General features: G+C 51.1%; 1 protein-coding gene across 6 annotated transcripts in view; it reads left to right on the forward strand.

The window, feature by feature from the left end:
* Positions 1-4,302: 4,302 nt before the first annotated feature.
* Positions 4,303-12,750, forward strand: part of Cuedc1 (CUE domain containing 1) — an 80,021-nt gene continuing 71,573 nt past the window's right edge. For 2 of the 6 annotated variants that reach the window (XR_015447811.1, XM_021240026.2), the window contains exon 1: positions 4,985-5,135. The gene's annotated coding sequence lies outside the window, so the exon portion shown is untranslated. Of the gene's footprint in view, positions 4,405-4,983; positions 5,136-12,750 lie in introns of those variants that run through there. The other 4 variants (XM_021240032.2, XM_087202499.1, XM_087202496.1 and 1 more) reach the window with 4 other exon arrangements.

The following is a 12,750-nucleotide window of genomic DNA, read 5'->3' on the forward strand; positions in this document are numbered from 1 at the left end:
GCGCAAGCACAAGGACCCGAGTTCGATTCCTGGTACCAAAAAAAAAAGTCGGCTCTTTGGCAAACATTCACTCACTCTGGGGGCTCTGCCAGGCCTTGGACTGGAAGGTGCAGACACTGAGACAAAGAGATACCCTGCTTCCGGGGAGCTCTGCAGAATCCATATATAATACCCAGGTGCTGGACATGGGGAGGGGACTCCCGAAAGGACCATGGTGTGACATTGGTGCTGGCACTCTGTGGAAGAGGTGGGGTTCCCAGGAATGTTCTTGGAAGGACATGGGATTGGTGACCACACAGGCCTCGGCCTAGTTATTATCCCTAAAGGGGTCCTTTATTTATTTATTTTCTGTCACTGCTTCCGTGTTTCACCCTTGTGTTCTTTCAAATCTGCAAACACTGCTACTGATTCTTTAAGTTTCCTCTGAGTTTTTGGTTAAATCGGTCAAGATGGAGAAAGGGACAGGTTATTCGAGTTGCTTGGGTGTTTATATCCCTTGCTTTTCTCCTTTAGGCTTTGTTGAGTGGCTTTTGGTGGCCTTAGGAAGGAGTGGGTCTTACAGTGGCAGGGATGATGTGGCAGTGATGATGTGACCGCTCCAAGCCACCACCTATGTTCTGGCATTTGCCCTGAGCTGTGGAAATCCCACAAGGGAAATGTCTGGACTTCCCGATGGTCCTGCTGGAACCTACCTCGTCCAAACCTGAATCTCACAATTCTCCATCAGCCTCATCCTCACAGTTTGTAGTGAGATCCGCTCCTAATGATCGGAGTTTAGCATAGGCAGAGACTCGGCAAAAGCTTCCCATCACCTTTCCATTTACTCTATGGAAACCCCTGCTGTTCTTAGCTTGTTCCAGCTAGAGGAGTACAGGTATGGAATGAGGACAGGAAAGAGGAGGAGCTAGAACTTAGGTTAAGGGCAGACTGGGAATGGTTCTGTTAGTCAGCTTTTTGTTACTATAACAAATACCTGAGATAATCAATTTACAAAAAGGGAGACGATTTCAAAGGTTCCAGTTTATGATCAATTGGCCTTGTCTCTTTTGGGAAAATGAAAGAGAGGAAGAGGCAGGGCTTGCTCTTGCCTTGGAGCATGACCTCTCTATAACTGAAAACTTTCTAGGCCCACTTCCTGAAGGATCCACTACCTTCCAGTAGTGCCACTCTGAGGCCACACCTTGGACACGTAAGCCTTTGGAGGACATTCTAGATCCAAACTGTAGCAGAATTGACATTTTATTCTCCAAGCAATGGGGAGCCATTCACCCTATTCAACAGGGCAGAGGCCTTACCAGTCTGTTTAGAAAAATAGCTACTAGCACTGAGGAAGGGGGATGGGTTGGATGGCAGGGCCTGGTCACAGTGCCTGAGTCAGGGCAGCATGTGGGAAGGAAGAGGGGGCAGATTCCAGAAAAATGCAGAAAGTAGAAGCCCTGGGTTTACAGAGGGGTTTACATGTGAGAGAGGAGAGAGAGAGGAGGGAGAAGGCAGCATGTGAGTTTGTAGCTCAGGTGAATGGCCGGTATCCTTAGCCAGGACAGAGATTCTGGCAAAGGAGGGTGGGAGATGACTGGTCAGAGCCTTGCCATGCAGAAAGCAAGCCAGCTGGGGGTCTACCTGTCCAAGGGCAGCTACACATGCCACATGAAGGGCATCAGGGGACTCCAGAGAGGAAGCGGGTCCAGGGAGAGGTCTCTAACATCCTATGCCTAGGAGCAAATGTAGTAATATAATTATTAATAATATAAGCTGGGCATGGTGGTGCATAACAGCATTGGGGAGGCTGAGGCAGGAGGATCACTGTGAGTTTGAGGCCAGCCTGGGCTATATAGTGAGTTCAAGGCTAACCTGGAATACATAATGAGAACCTGTCTCAAAAAAATCAAATAATAATAACAATAACATGACTGGCAATTACTGAACTAGGTAACGTGCTAGGTGCTGTTTTGTACACTTTATGTACAGAGATGTGTTTCATTCCTGCTGCAATCCTTTGAGGTAGGCACTAGTGTTAAATATAGTTAAGGAAACTGAGGCACAGAGAAAGTTAAATAACTAGCCTAAGGTCATAGAGCATGCAAATAAAGCTGCGAGGGGTTGGTACCCATGCCACACTATTACCTCTGTGTGTCCACAGAAGAGGGGTGTTGGAAGTAAGAGGACCAAGTCCTGAATAAGTCCTAGGGAGGCAGAGTGAAATATGTGTGGAAGGGGATGGAAAACTAGGAAGACCAGGCATCAACCGGGTGGGGGTGTAGCTTGCATGCTTGCCGAGCAGGCACAAGGCCCTGGGTACCACAGAAGGCATTAACAGCATCTGGGGCTGTGGCAGGGCCAAAGAGTGGGGTAAGCAGGAGGAGGCCCTCAGGATAAAACAACTGGGAGCCTGCAGTGCCTCCCACTGAGAGCTGCCCCTGAGATGATGAGGAAGAAGGCCAAATGCAGGAAGCAAGGAGAGTGTGTACATATAGCTGCATCTTGGAGGAAGTCTACTGATGAATGGGGAAGGCAGAAATAAGGATGCCTGAAGGTGGGGCAGGGTTGGAACAAGGTATTTACATATTCCTTTAGTGATACTAGGTGTTCAGACCAGGGCAGTCACTGTGAGCTACATCCTCAGTCCTATTTATTTATCTATTTATTTGTTTATTTATTGAGACAGAGTCTTGCTTTCACTAAGTTGCCTAAGATGGGCTCAAACTGGGATTCTCCTGCTTCAGCCTCCCAGAGTGCTGGGATTACAGCCGTGTGCCACCACTCCTGACAGGCTGGGGTGAAGTTATTTTAGAAGGGGTCTTCCTGAAGTGTTGGGAGGTTTGAAGCAGAGAGAGGGAGAGAGAAAGAACTAATAATAGTTTGCTGAAGTGGGTAGGAGATTTGGCCGAAAAGCAAAGGGAACAACATCTCACCCTCTGAGGAGAGCAGAGATACAGGGCCCTGAACCAGGCAGAAGCTGGGGAAAGAGGGAAGAAGAGGGAGGAGGAAGACTGAGCAGGACCTGATGACCAGATGGTGCCTGGGAATTGGCAGTGGTGGGATGGGGTGAGGGACCCAGGTTTCCAGTCCTCGAGCCAGAAGTGGCCTTTGGAGGAAGAGACTTAAGGAGGGGATGGCTCAGGATGTGGTTTTAGCCTTCTTGGGTTTGAAGTGTCCAGGGGATTCACAGGCAGAGACACTGTGTGGGCTGCTGGTGTGAGAGGCTGGAGAGCAGGAGGGAGTCTGTCTTGGGACCCTTGGGACTCAGAGGTAGCACTGTGAGTAGGCAAGGTGACCCAAGGGGGGTGAGAGGCAGGGAAAGGGTCTGGGAAAAAGCCTCTGGGACAGATCCCAAGGGAGGAGCATTGTTAGCCATGCATAAGAAAAGTGTACTTCCAGCAAGAGCATCCACTACAGTGACTGGTTTTATGAATGACTACAACGATAACATTTAAACACTTTATGAGCAATCCAGAGATGAGTGCAAACAGGGAAATCTACAAGTTTGCAGATCCATTTTCCTGGTCCTGAAGTGCCAAAGTGATGGGGATAAACTACAGAGGATCTTGCCAGTAAGCAGAAAAATGGCAGATGAACTGCACTGTGGGTAAGGATAAGGTAACATACTTGATAACACCATTCAGACTGCTGGCCAGGAGGATAAATCCTGAGCTCAGTTACAATTTGGCAGAGAGCCAGGAGCCCAAAGCATAGAGGCATAGGTCAGTACCTCTAGATTAAGATCTTTAACCCAGGGCCTACCCAACATTGCCTGGGGTTTTGAAGGCCTCCAGAAATCTAATACATCATAGACTGAAGGAACATGGGCAGAGGAGAGCAGAAGAAGAGATCTTGGAGTTCAGCTCTTCAGTCACCTAGTGTTGGGCCTCTGAGGTCCGTCCCCCCTGCCCAGGTTCCCAACCTGCTGAAGATATTTTACCCTTGACATTCAAATGATGGAAACACATTGGTGGCTGGGGGTGCTTTGGTTTGTGGTTTTTACCGTCAGATGATTCTGTGGCTGAGTCTGTGAATCCTTCTAGGAAGTTAGCAGATGGAAACCCTTCAGAAGAGGTAGAGGGGACTGTTCCCAATTGACAAGTGGGCCTCTGAGGCAGGCTTTTCCAGGAGGAACATAGTTCAGATTCTTTACAAGCTGGTTGGGGGAAGAGATGGAATTGATCTGGCCTCAGATCCTCTGGGTAACGCCTCTTTTTAAAGCTGGTGCTTGTTGGGCACCTCCTACCCCCAAATTGGAGCCTGAAACCAAACCACGTGGAAAAAGAACAGCCAAAGTCCATTTCTCATTTATTAAACAAGTTCTTCAGTGGAAAACCTCCTTAGGTTCAGAAGGCCCTGAAGTGACTCGGAGATGCTTAGAGGAGGGAAGGGGAAATTCGGGGAGATGGCAGGTTACCCGATGATGTGAGTGAGTAAAAGCTTTGACCTCAGTTTGCGATCTTGTTTCCTAGCCGAGTCCCAACTCCAGGGGAGCCACCCCGCTCCCACATCGCTGTCCCGATTCCCAGCTGTGCCTGCGAGTTCTGCACCCTCACCCCGGGGTTGCCGGTATCTATCTGCAGTCTCTGTTCAGAGGCTCCTTGCCCGGCAAGACTCCTCGGTTTGGGCCTCCCCGCCCCACCATCTTCCCTCCCTGCGCCCCGTGCGGGGAGGGCAGGACGCTCAGCACCCCGCTGTGCTGTGCTGTGCTGTGGAGACCGGGGGTCCCCACTCAGCCTTCCTGCCCGCAAGCCGGGGAGTCACTGCAGCTGGTGCTGGGGTGGCGGGGTCAGCATTGCCCTCATCTTCACCCGGTGTCCCCGTGCCCCATCCCCCGCGATTACATTGGTTTCCGGACCCCTATTCCTGCCGCCCCGCTCTCTGGAGAGGGATCGGGCATCCGGGAGGGTTTGGGGGCGCCGCAGCCTGCCCCTACCCCCTGCAGCCCCCCCCCCCCACTTGTGTCCCCTCTGGCCGCTGAGCAGGGACAGCTGCATTCCCGCCGCCCGCCGCTAGGCCGCCGGCCGCGCCTCGCATTCTCCGCCTCCCGCACCCGCCGCGTCGGGCCCGCCGCTGCCACCGCGGGATCGCTGCCCTTCCCCGGCCCCCCGCCCCACGGCCGCGGGCAGCGGACGGACACGCGTGACGGCTGCTCGGTAAGACCCTTCCCCGCTCCCGCGGCCCGGGGCCAAGCGCCCTCCAGCCCCGGCCCCACCTTCCCTGGACTCGCTGCTCGGGCGCCGCCGGGAGGCCGGGCCGTCGCGAGTTTGATTCCCGGCGCTGTCGCTGTGGCTCCCAGGGACCCAGCGCCGGTGGCGGGGGGCCAGGCCCGCCCTGCTCCCCGCCCCCCTCTCCTCCCAGGCCCCGGTGGGGGGCAGGGGCCCTGGGCTGGGCGCGGGGCGCGCGCTGGAGGGGTGGTCGCCGGTCGCGTCGCGGCGAGGGACGCGAGGCCTCCTGAGCCGGCGCCGCCCGAGCCCCTCTCCCGCCGCCCCCCTTTGTGTGGGCGCCCCTCCCGGGTTTGCCCGGCTCTGGGGGCACTGGCTGGGCGGCGACAGCGGGCAGGGTTCGGGTCGGGAGCACGTCTCCTTTTAGGGGGAGGGGAGGCGCGCTCCCTCCTCGCGCCTTGGTCGGGTCGGCGCAGGCTTTCCCGGTCCCACCCCGTCCCCTGGGAGCTGCATCTCCAGGCGCCGGGGCAGGGAAAGTTCAGGACGCGCTGTCCCCGCCCCTGGCCCCTCCCCCAAGTGCCCGGGGCGCCAAGCTCCAGGGCGTTGATGTCCCCCTCTAGTTCCTTCGGTCCTTCCCGTGTTCTCCTGTGCTTTGTTGTCTTACACCCAGCACTAGCTTGTCCATTTCTTTTCTCCTTAAAAAAAGTTTTAGTTCTAAGGAATTTATACTGAATTTAAATTTCTGGGAAGGAATTTGTTTTAAGGAGAGAGAGGTTTTAGATTCCATTCCCCTCATCATTTTTCAGTTCTGGGGAGTGAACCCGGGGGCTTTACACTGATCTGCATCCTTAGTCCTTTTTCACTTTTTTTTTTTTTTTTCTGGTACCGGGGATTGAACTCAGGTCCTTGTGCTTCCAAGGCAGGCGGCAAAACCACTGAGCTAAATCCCTGCCCCCCCCCTTTTTTTAAAATTTGAGATGGGGTCTTGCTAAGTCTAATTTGCTCAAGCTGAGCGATCCTCCTGCCTCAGCCTCCCAGAGTACTGGGATTACAGGCATGTGCCACCACAATACGGAGAATAAAACTTGAAGCCTGGGAGTTTAGAAATAAGATCCCCTAGAGATGATTCTGAATAGAAGAAGACTACATGTCTTGCGCACCCTACTCCTTAGAAAGCAGGATCTTGGAACTTTGAGAATAAGCCTTTCTCTAGCGATCTTTTCTTTATTTATTTAACTTATTTATTTGATGCTTTTCTGAGACAGGGTCTCACTATGTAGTTCAGGCTGGCTTTCAACTCACGATGTAGCCCAGGTTGACCTCTAACTCCCCAGTCTTCCTGCCTCAACCTCCCCATAGGTGTGCGCCACAGACACCAGGCTTCTCTTGGTGATCTTGCAGCACCCTGAGCTGCCTGTCCCAGGAGAAAAGTCTCAGGCAGTTGTTTTGGGCCTCTCATCCCTTCTCTTTCCAGCCTGGTGGTTAGCAGGGCTGCCTGAGGGAGTGAGGGAGCCTGGGGCTTCTCTTAGGGAGAAGCTCTTCCCACCACCGGGTTTGGGCCTGCTGGACTTGGCGTGAAGTGGAGACTTCCATTTGGGAGGAGGGTGGCTTCTCTGGGGTGGAGAGGTGCCGCTGGGAGGTTTGGGTCACCAGGAGGCTGGAGGGTATGTGCAGCAGTGTTGGGTTCAAAATCCCTTGCCCACTTCCTGTCATCTTTCTGTCACTGGAAGAGCAGGAGACCATCAAAGAGACCAGCCAGGCTGGCCCAGGAATGGCCTCCAGGCCTCCATGGCCACAGAGGTGGGGTTGGGGTTGGGGTCCTAAGCTCTTTGGAGACTCTGGTGAGAGTTCCGCTCTACTAGCCCCAAACATGCACAAGCACAGAGACACACATTTGTACTCCATGTCGAGGGCTAATGCAGCTGCTTGGAACTAGGGTTCCATTTAAGACCCTTATGCCGGAGCTGGTGGTCTAGTCTACACTCGGGACAGCTGCCTCCTGTGTGGCTGGTCAGTGACCAATTCCAGGCAGACCACTCGTGAGGTCTTTGCTCATGGCCTTCCTAGGCCACTTTGCGCTTGTGGCCATGGGGACCTGGAAGCTCTGGCCCTACTCCCAGCTCCTTATAGCTAGCTAGAGGATGAGGACAGATGAAGTGGCCCCGATCCCAGCTCCTTACAGCTAGCTAGAGGATGGGAACAGGGTCTGAGTTTGCAGGGAGGCTCTGGGTACTGGCTGGAGCCATAGGGCTATTGAGTTAGAGGAAAATACAGGGATTAGGGCAGGGTGGGCAATTCTTCAATTTTAGCTGGGTATAGGAGCCAGGGCCCTTAGGGGTCCCTACTTGTCTTTGGGAAATGGGCTTGAAATGCCTTAGTGCAGAGTATTAATTGTGAAAGTCTCCTTTAAAATTTTTATTTTATTGTATTAGTACATGTGTATAGTGCATAATGTTTACATCCCTAGTGTACAGTTGGACATGTACGTAACACATCCCAGTTCCTTTTTTCATCTTCTGTCCCTCCCCTTTCTCCCCTCTCCTCCATTCCTTGAGTCCCTTCCCTTTTGAGACAGCTCTATCTCCCTACTTCCTATTATTTATCTTTTATTTTGCTGAAAGACTCCTTTTGGGAAAGGCCTAAGGGTGGAATTGTCCTAGAATAGGATCTGAATGTTGTAGGTTTCTCCAGTCCCTCAGGACTCTAGAAGGCAAGTGGAGGCCAGAGTGGCTGCTGTCCCTATTGGTGGTGCAGCTCCTAGGAGGCCTGGCTGCCCTCCCTTCTTACCCCCAGCTTGCTGGTCCTGGGCTGCTGTGCAGGTATTTGTGGCATCCACACTTGCCCGGGATCTGGAGGAGACTTTGAGAGGGCCTGCCACGTGTGACTTCCTTGGCTTGGTGTTGAGAAGCCCTCCTTAGGCCCGGATTCTGTCCAGACAGCAGTAGCTTTTGGGATTTTTCACTGTAACTGATGAACGCATTGTTTGGCATATGGCACCACTCACACCTGTTTGTCCCTGCGGTTACTCTGCTCTGGCACAAAGCAACAGAGCTGGAAGTTTTCTAGAGCCCTGGGCACAGGAAGCTGGACGTCGGATAGGGATCACTTTGTACACTTCTGGGAAGTAAGAGTGTAAAGGACCCTGGAGACCCTAAGGCCTACGGTCCGGCAGTCCCTGATTTGGGACTTGGAAGATGTGTTGGTGGCATGCAGGGGTCCCAAGGAAGGGACTGAGGATTCAGCTTCCCCCGTGGTCAGAACTTGGCTGCCTTCTGTGCTGCTTGTGAACTTCCCATTGGCTCACTCTGCTTCTCCACTCCACCCTCCACTGACAGAGCCTCCCAGGAATACCTTTCATGGGCCAGAGCAGTGGAACGTTCTCCTAACAAGGCAGCTAAAGATCTAATCTGTAAAACAGGTCATACACAATAATAACGTTTGTCAGCAGGACTCCCCTTCTCATGTGACCACTGTATTTCTGTTATGGCAGCACCAAGAGTCCTCAAGGAGCTTTATTTTTTGTCCTTTTTGGTTTTGGTTTTTTTGGGGGGGGGAGGGCGAGGTCTTGCTGTGTAGCTCATGTGTGTCTTGAACTTGAAACTCTCTTGAACTCAAAGTCCTTTCTGCCTCAGCCTCCTGAGGGCTGGCATTACAAGCATGGACCACCATGCCTTACCCCATAGTGGATTTTTCTTAAATATTTTTAATTTGAAAATTTTTATTAGTGCATGTTTGCAATACATAATGAGTACATTCATCTTGGGGAGTTGGTACATAAACATATTATATCTTAGTTCTTTTTACTTCCTTTTCCCTTCTCTTCCCCCCGCTCCCTTCATCTCTAGATTTCTTTCCCATTTGCAAAAGATCTATCTCCCTGTTTGCTCTTATCTGTCTTTTATCTGCTTAAAAAAATTATACTTTGGGATTCTCATAAGAGAGAAACCATGTGATATTTAAGCTTTTGTGTCTGGTTTTACTAAGCATTGTGGTCTCAAAGTATATTCATTTTCCCATAGATGACTCAAATTTATCCTTCTTTATGGCTCAGTAGTACACCATTGTGTATACATAGCATATTTTCTTTATTCATTCATCTGTTCTTAGTGGATTTTTTTTTTTTTTTGTACTGGGGATCGAACTCAGGACCTTGCACTTGTGAGGCAGGCGGTGGCACCACTGAGCTAGCTAAATCCCTGGCCCCTTTTGTTTGTTTTTGGTGGTGCTGGGCATCAAACCCAGGGCCCACATGGTAACCATGTGCTGTACCACTGAGCTGCATCCCAGCCCATGGTTTGGTCGTTTAAAGCATAGGATCTGGAGTTAGGCATCCCCAGGTGGAATCCCAGTGCACCGTCTTACTCCAAGACTGTATCAGTGCCTCAGTGCCTTATGTTTAGGATCTAACATGAGTGCCAGACAGAATAAGTGATCCTTTGATAGGAGCAATTGTTATTATTTCTGTACGTGGATGCAGACATTCTGAGGTTTGTTATTAAGAAAAATCTTCAGTCAAAGCTGTAGAGGCAGAGGCTGGCTTTCGACAGGTGGGCATGGGTGGGCCGAGGCTCTTGACTAGTGGAACTGTGGGGGTGCTGAAATGCTGGGCGTGACAGCTCAGCATAGTAAGTGGTGGCATGACTTAGCACTGGGGGCCCTGTTGTGGAAAGGATTCTTCTCCCTTTTCTTGGAGAGCTTGCTGTGTGGAGGGGTTGAATGGCTTTTTAATGGTGCTGCTAACATTGGTGCAGATGGACAGGGTGCCCAGCAAGGGGTAGGGCAGGCTCAATATGGAGCCAGGGGTGGAAGCCTATGGAGGAACAGACTTGGGAGCTATCATTCCAACCCTCACTGAGGGGTCAGAGCACTTGCTCTGGGTCAGACCTTGTGCCTAGTGCTTTGCGTGGGTCAGCTTGTTTAATCCTCACAAGCCCCTGTGAGATGTTATCTCCGTTTCTCAGATGAAGGAACAGAGATATCAGAGACACCAAAGCTTAAGTAACTTGCACAAGATCATGTAGCTAGAAAGTGTCAGAGCCAGGATTGGAAGTCAGGGGCCCTGGCTGGCCTCTGGTGAGCTAGAAGAGCCACAAATACAAGGTGGGACCTTGCTGGCACAGGCCTTGCTAGCTCATTTCATAGTCTACTGAGAACCACTAGCTGAGGGCCACACACTTTGCTGAGGCCTACTGTGGGCCACAAAGGTCACCAAGGCATGGCTCTTATCTCAAGATGTCTACAGCCCAGCAGCAAATCAAACATATTAGCCTAGCATTCTACTCACCATGGCAGGTGCTGGAACAAGATGAAGTACTGGAGCTAGGATGGCAGCTCAGTGGTAAAGCACTTACTTGCCTCCCATGCATGAGGCCCTGGGCTCCGTCTCTAATGCTGAAAAAAAACCCAAACAAACCAAGATGAAGCACTGTGGAAGGGGTACTGTGCCCGGCAAAGGAGCTGGACCAGGAGGGCTTCCTGGAGGACGGGGCGCTTGGTCTGACTGAAGGTTAAGTGACTGCTGTCTCCTGGGCTCTTGATGTGGCCACAGAAGCACCCTACTCTCTGCCCTTGTGAACTCTGGGGAGAGCTGAGGAGCTGGCATGTGGCATCAGAAGAGGGTCAGGTTTTCTGGATCCTGTAATTCTCTTGCCAGGGTGAGGCAGGAACTGAGCAGTGTGGTCAGCTTTCTTGATGCCTTTGTGGCTTTTAATAGCTGAGCCCCACTGTCACCTCCTGTCACATCTGCAGTGAACATCCCAAAGAAGCAGCAGAAGTCTCCTAAGGATCGCTTTTCAGAACACAGTGATTCACTCTCGTCTCCCTGCACCTAGAAACAGAACCAGAGGCAAACGAATTTAAACTGCGGAGGAAGGACTCCAGTAAGATATGAGGAGGGTGCTCCAGATAGGATGTGTGATGTAAGAAAGTGACTCAGAGGAGCGGAGGGGAAGGGCCTCTGCCTGAAGGTCTTTGGGAATGGGAACAAGTTTCATGTGTCTGTGGTTTAAGAGGTTTTGCCTGGAGACAGGAAGCTGAAGTAGAGGCCCCTAGAGGTCCATGTCAGTTCAGTGATAGGACGATAAAAGGGGCTGGAATGTTTGAGCTGGGAGGTTGCTCAAATCTGGCCTGGCTTCTCCTTTTCCCGTTGAAGTGATTGAGGAATACGCGGGAACTCTGCACTGGCCATCTGTTAACTAGCAAGCCCAGGCATGAGCCTGTCTGTTCAACAGCCGGGGCTCTCACCCTGTGTGAATCCTAGCAGCAGGGGTGTTCACTGGAGTGACCCATGGCCTGACAGCGTAGGGTGCAAGCTTTGGGAGAAGAGAGACGGGACACTGGGGGGTGGCCGAGCATGTGTCTGGGCTTTGGCTGTAGAAAGCATCAAGAGGCATTTCTGAGAGTGGCATTCCCGCATGGAGCTGGTGGCTCATCATGTCCGTCCTGCTGGGCCTGCACCTAGAAGAGCCTTGGGTGGACATACGAGGCCCTTGGTAAAGTTTACTGAATGAATGAGTAAACAGTAGATAATCCACGTATTTCTCTTTGACCATCTACTTGCTGGGTCAATGCTTAACCCTTCCTCTCCTGTGTTGCTTAAGCCAACAGTAGAATCATTTCTTAACACACCTAAGTAGTAAGAAAGGCCCACAGATGTGCTGAGGGGCAAGGGTGAGATTAATAAAGGGTAGCTGAGGACTCTTCTCAAAATTTCTGTTTCTTTGAAAGATCACCAAAAGTTGACATGTTTATTTATAATAGCTTTAAAAAAATTTCTTACTATTCCAAGCACAAAAGTAAAGAGCTTCAAAATTTAGGGAAATATGAAGTATAACAATCTCAACTGCATTCAACAAGACGGTTACAGAAGGCCAGGTGTGGTGGTGCGTGCCTGTAATCCCAGCACTTGGCAGGCTGAGACAGGAGGATTGCTGCAAATTCAAGGCCAGCCTGGGCTACTTACAAGTTCAAGGCTATCTGGAACTACATAGTGAGACCCTGTGTCCGAAAAAACCAAACAAACAAATAAAAAAAATGGCTACAGAGGTCTCAAGAGAACAAGCTTGCTCTCAGAAGGGACTCTGATTAAAAATGCATCAAGGGCCAGGGATGTAGCTCAGTAGTTCTGCCTTGAAAGCAAAAGGTCCCAAGTTTGATCCCCGGTACCAAAAAAAAAAAAAAAAAAAAAAGACAGATGCGTCAAATATAATTGTGATGGTGGGGCAGAACTGCAGTTCCAGCAACTCAGGCTGAGGCAGGAGGATCACAAGTTTGAATCCAGCCTATTGAGGGACCCTGTCTCAAAAATTAAAAAGGGCTTGGGATGTAACACTTGGTAGAGCACTTGCCTGGCATGCATGAGACTCTGGGGTCAATCTCAGTACTGAAAAAACCAAAAAGCATCATATATGAATGCATGCTGGGCCCTGAGTTTTAAACATCAGGTGGTGGACTATAGCTCTTAGGATGAATTTAAACTGACTTGTGCAAATTAGAGAGAAGTAGCAGAAACCACAAATGGCAAGAACTCTTGCTTCTTCCTCTAACCCCATGATTTCCTGTGCATTAAGAAAACACTCAGTCCTAGGAGGGTGCCTGCACAAGCTTC

The sequence above is a fragment of the Heterocephalus glaber genome, unplaced genomic scaffold, assembly GCF_053883595.1.
Source record: "Heterocephalus glaber isolate CG9 unplaced genomic scaffold, H.glaber_assembly_v1.0 deba00001773, whole genome shotgun sequence".
NCBI classification, from domain to species: Eukaryota; Metazoa; Chordata; class Mammalia; order Rodentia; family Bathyergidae; genus Heterocephalus; species Heterocephalus glaber.